This window comes from Juglans regia, chromosome 3, assembly GCF_001411555.2.
Source record: "Juglans regia cultivar Chandler chromosome 3, Walnut 2.0, whole genome shotgun sequence".
NCBI lineage: Eukaryota > Viridiplantae > Streptophyta > Magnoliopsida > Fagales > Juglandaceae > Juglans > Juglans regia.
Genome location: NC_049903.1, coordinates 24524121 through 24530120, shown reverse-complemented (window position 1 = coordinate 24530120; position 6000 = coordinate 24524121). Strand labels below are relative to the sequence as shown.

General features: G+C 36.9%; 1 pseudogene; it reads right to left on the bottom strand.

Annotated features, from left to right (window-relative positions):
- Positions 1-1232: 1232 nt before the first annotated feature.
- Positions 1233-4609, bottom strand: LOC118348019 (annotated as a pseudogene).
- Between the last annotated feature and the right edge of the window lie 1391 nt (positions 4610-6000).

The window sequence follows — 6000 nt, the reverse complement described above, 5'->3', positions numbered from 1 at the left end:
TCTATTTTTAAAGGTTGAACACTCAACCCCTAAAGTCTTGAGTAACTATTTCTAGCCCTTTACTTAGGAAATCTCACTAAGCTGCCTTTATCCCTTTTTTTCTCTATTCTTTTCAAATCAAATCTCATTTTTTTTTCTTTTCTTTTCTTTTATTTCTTTTTTTTTTTTTTAAAGCATGGCTCAGTAGTCCTGCAGTTTACTTCTCCTGTGTTAAATCAGTGAATAGTAAATAAGGAACACTACAAGCATAAGCATGTGCAAAATGTCCTTCAAGATTTTCCCTTCGTTCTACAAAAATCTTATCAAGTCTCATCTCAATAAGTATAGCATCTCGGTGTTTCAAGCTACACATCAACAAAATATGATGCATAAAAAATCATGCTATATGCTTAAGCTTGAAAATAAATCTTCACAAAATGATTCCGCTCAACTACTCCACCAAGATGCTCAGATTTCACAAAATACTAAAAATAGAGTGTGTGTCAATCATATATGTATCAATGCACATCATAATTTTTTTTTTTTTTGGTAAATCTATGCACACATGCTACCCACCAACTAGTGAGAGATATGGTCCTCAATGAATCGAGCAAAAGAAAACAAAGTGCACAAAAATAAGCAAGCAAAACAAAAAAAAAATAACATGAAATATAAAATCAAAGCAAAGCAACAAATAAAATTCAAGTAAAGAAAACTGTAAAGGGGGAAAAGATCAAAACACTTCTCTTGAATCTTGCACAAGCAAGATCTCTTCGTGTGGATCAAAGACTTTCAAAAACGGCTTTAGACGTTGTCCATTGACAGTGAAGCTATTGTCATTCTTTGGATTGAAAATGACTACCACCCCATGAGGATAAACCTTCTTTACAATGTACGGTCCACTCTATCGGGATTTCAATTTAGCAGGAAAAATATGTAAGTAAGAGTTGTAAAGAAGAACTTCGTGGCCAAGTGTGAAATGCTTTGGATGAATTTTCTAATCTTGTATAATTTTCATGCGTTCCTTCGCCAGCCGAGAGTTGTCATAAGCATCCTGACGAGTTTCATCCAATTCATTGATCTACAATTTTCTCAACCCTGAAACTTCATCAAGTGACATATTAACATGTTTTATAGCCCAAAGAGCTCAATGCTGAACGTCAACAAGTAAATGACAAGTTTTACCATAAACTAATCGATAAGGGGACATCCCTAGATTTGTTTTAAAAGCTGTCCTATAAGCCCACAAAGCATCAAAAAAGCTTAACTGACCAATCTTTTCTATTAGGATGGATAGTTTTCTCTAAAATGATTTTGATCTCTTTGTTTGCCAATTCTGCTTGCCCATTTGTTTGAGGGTGATAAGAGGTAGAAACTCGGTGTGTGATACCATATTTCTTCATGAGTGTAGAAAATAGTTTGTTGCAAAAATGAGAACCCCCATCACTAATAATAACTTTGGGCATGCCAAAGCGAGCGAACAGAGATTTCAAAAATTTTAGGACAACACGATGGTCATTTTTTTTGCAAGCGATGGCCTCCACCCATTTTGAAACATAATCCACAGCTAATAAAATAAATGCAATTCCAAAGGAAACTGGAAAAGGTCTCATGAAGTCTATTCCCCAACAATAAAAAATTTCTAAAGTAAGAATAGGGGAAAGAGGCATCATGTCTATTTTGCTAATGGATCCTAATTTTTTACAAGACTCACAAGCCTTACAAAAATTATAAGCATCTTTAAACATGGAAGGCCAGTAAAAACCGCTTTGCAAAATTTTAGCGACTGTTTTCTTTACTGCAAAATGACCACCACATGCACCCATATGACAAAATCTCAACACAGAAGAAAACTCATCATCAGGAATGCATCTTTGAATCAATTGGTCTAAACAATATTTGAAAAGGTATGGATCATCAAAGTAAAAGTGTCGTACCTCAGAGAGAAATCGACGCTTATCTTGGGTGGACCATTCAGAAGTCATTCATTCAGTCACCAGATAGTTGACTATGTCCGCATACCAGGGAGCTCTATTAATCACAAACAACTGCTCATCCGAAAAACTATCGTCAATAGGAGGCTGACATTTGAAGAGGAGGATGATGGCAATCTAGAGAGGTGGTCAGCTATCACGTTTTCAACTCCTTTCTTGTCCTTAATGTTGATGTTGAACTCTTGAAGTAGTAAAATCCAACGAATCAAACATGGTTTTGCATCCTTCTTAGCCAACAAATACTTAAGAGTAGAGTGGTCAATGAAAATAGTAACAGGAGAACCAAGAATGTAAGTCCGAAATTTTTCAAATGCAAAAACCATTGCAAGCAATTCTTTTTCAATAGTGGTGTAATTTTTCTAGGCATCATTCAAGGTTCTACTGGCATAATAAATCACAAAAGGTCTATTATCTACACGTTGCCCCAAAACAGCTCCTAAGGCATAATCACTTGCATCTATCATGATTTCAAAGGGAAGGTCCCACTGCGGAGGTTGCATAATAGGGACAGTGGTAAGCGATTCTTTAAGGGTATCAAAAGCTTTTTGGCACTCATCAGTCCAAATAAATTCAATATCATTTTGTAAAAGAGTGCACAAAAGTTTTGCAATAGAACTGAACCCTCGAATAAATCGCCTATAAAAGCCAGTATGGCCAAGAAAATAAATATCCTTAACCATCCTAGAGATAGGAAGCTTAGATATTAATTCAATTTTTGTCTTGTCGACCTTTATACCTTCAGAAGAAACAATATGTCCCAAGACAATGCCCTGAGTAACCATAAATTGGCATTTCTCTCAATTAAGTAAAAGATTTTTTTCCTCACATCTCTGGAGAATACGTGCCAAATTATGCAAATAACTATCAAAAGATTTCCCAAAAATAGAGAAGTCATCCATGAATATTTCACAAATATCATCAATCATATCAGAAAAAATATTCATCATGCATCTCTGACAAGTAGTTGGAGCATTACACAAACCAAAATGCATTCTGGTAAAAGCAAAGGTGCCAAAAGGATAGGTGAAAGTGGTTTTCTCCTGGTCCTCAGGTGCTACATCAATTTGATAATAACCAGAGTATCCATCCAAAAAGCAATAAAATGCATTACCAGCCACTCTTTCTAAAATTTGATCCAAGAATGGTAAAGGAAAATAATCCTTCCTACTGGCTGAATTAAGTTTTCTATAATCAATGCATATTCTCCAACCAGTAACCATTCTAGTGGAATCAACTCATTTTTATCATTTTTTACAATAGTTAAACCAGATTTTTTTGGGACCACTTGAGTTGGACTTACCCACTTACTGTCTGAGATTGGATAAATGATACCCATTGCGAGCAGCTTGAGCACTTCCTCTTTGAAAACTTCCTTCATGGTAGAATTGAGCCTACGTTGAGCATCACGAACTGGTCTAACATCATCTTCAAGATGGATTATGTGGGTGCAAACAGCAGCATCAATACCTTTGATGTCGGCTATTGTCCAACCAATTGCGCCTCAATGCTTTTTTAAGACTTCAATCAACTGGGCTTCATCCTTCTGATTTAACTCACCACAGGAAAAGTGTCTTCTTTAGGACAAGAAACACATACTTTAAATCTTGAGGAAGTGGTTTCAGTTTCAAGTGGGGAACTTCTTCCTCTAAAGATTTAAGTATGTCCGGTGGTGGTAGTGTTTCAAACTGGGGTTTCCATCTTGCGTCTACAAATTGTTCTTCAAGTGGTAAAGAAGAATCTACAAAACAGTCCAAAAATTCAAAGATATTTTCATCAATATGGTCAGTTTTTTCATCAAGTAAAAATTCATGTGACTGAAAAATGGAATCATTATCAGAGAAATGGAAAGTTGAGCAAATAAATTTTGTTGGTGTAAAACTCTCCACAGCATTCAAATCAATTGTGTCATCAAAATGTGTTGGCATCTTGCAAGCATTGAAAATGTTCAACTCAAGTGCCATGTTCTCAAAAGTAAGCTTCAGAACTCCACTTCTGCAATTAATCAAAGCATTTGACGTAGCCAGAAATGGTCTTCCAAGAATGACAGGAGCTTGGTAAATATTGGAGTTTGGCTGCTACATATCAATACAAAATCCACTGGGTAGTAAAATTTGTCCATCTGGACCAGCACATCCTCAACAATACCCCTCGACTCCTTAACTCATTTGTCAGCCAACTGTAGCATGATGGAGGTCTTTTTCAGCTCACCCAATCCCAACTGCTCATACAGTAAGAATGGTAGCAAGTTTACACTACTCCCCAAATCAAGTAAAGCTCTTCCAATGTGTGACTCACTGATCATAATGGAAATGTTGGGAGAGTCGGGATCTCTGAACTTCTGAGATATCTCGCTCAATATCAATGCACTGATTTGCTCTGTTAGGAAAGCTTTCTTCTTTACATTCAGCTTCCTCTTCACTGTGCACAAGTCCTTCAAAAATTTTGCATATGAAGGCACTTGTTGTATGGCATCTAAGAGTGGAATATTAATCTTTACTTGCTTGCAAATCTCCTGAATCTCAGTGTGGTATTTGTTCTTTTGGCCAGCTGCCAATCTCTGAGGATAGGGAATCACGGGTACCAGTCTCTGTTGCATCTTCAGGTGTAGGAGCAACTACCTGTGTGTCCATAGTCATCTCTGGTTGGGGAACTTCCTATCCACTTCTCAAAGTAAAAACGGTCTTCGCTGTCTCAAAAACCTCCCCTGAGACATTATGCACTTGCTGTTGTTGTTACCAGTATACTTGAGAATTAGGCTGAGGCTGTGCTGGGAATTTCCCTTTCTCTAGAGTGCTCAATGTCATGCTCATCTTATTGATGGTGCCCCGCAAGTCATTTATGGCCTGAGTGTTCTGATTGTTTGTAGTGGCCTAAATCTGCATGAATTGCTGAAGTGTATTCGCCATCTGTGTCATACTGTCATTTAGAGACTTCTTCGCAGATGATTGAGGCTGAGAACTCTGTGCAGCTACATGAGGCTAAAATCCTAGAGGTGTTACAAAAGGATAGCTCTTAGAACTCTGATATGGCTGATACTAGTGCTGAGGAGCAGCCTGATGAAATGGTTGCTGAGAAGGTGGCGGAGACCGACCAGGCTGATCATTCCTCCATGAGAAATTTGGGTGATTCCTCCACCCCTGATTTATTCCACAAGACCCAAGATTGCCCAATCATGCCAGTATTTTAGGAGTGGCTCTGAGCAGATGCAATCACAAGTTATAAAATTAAGCATAAATCATGCTATTAACCAATTTAAATCACAACTCAGATTTATTCATCTTAACCATTTTTCCATCTAAAACTAATAATAATGTAATGAAATAAATAAAATATATTGGTTCTAAATGTATAAAATATGCAATAACTCAGCTCAATCAATCTTCATTGCTTAGGTGCTTCAAGATTTTTAAGATTCTAGAGGAAGAGAAAGGTACGAACACTTATGATTCTCTTTTCTTCCCATGAAAAGTAAATATTTCTTTTGAGATTTTTGGATCCTATGAAGAAAACCCTTTTTGTTTGTTTTAAAATGTAAGGAATGAAAGTCTCTCTCTCTCTCTCTCCAAACACTTACCAAAGAAAGGGAATGTTCATAGGGTTGGGAAGTTTTGGTCACCAAAACTTAAAGTATGGTTGGTTCATCCATGGAGGCGTTTTCTTCCAAAAAGAACCAAGGACAAAAAGACAAAGAAGGTACTTTTATAAAGGCCATGTGTTAGCTAACCATCACTAGAGTTTTGTTCAAAGCCTTCATCTTAAGATATCAAGCATGGAGTTGCGATTGGAAGGGTATTGCAACTCAATGACTTCGGTTCTTACAGTCACCAAAAGGTTATAGCTTGATGGCAAGCCAAATGCCATTCGGCCTACCTAGGGTTTTTTGGTATAGATAAACCCAAAACCTTGAAAACAAGGGCAAGAAGAATGAGTTTTTTCTAAAAGCGAGACGAGTATAAACCGAGTTGGTATGTCTAGGTTAGATCCTTCTCTTCCAAGATTTTAACTATTAGAACATACAAATTTCCTT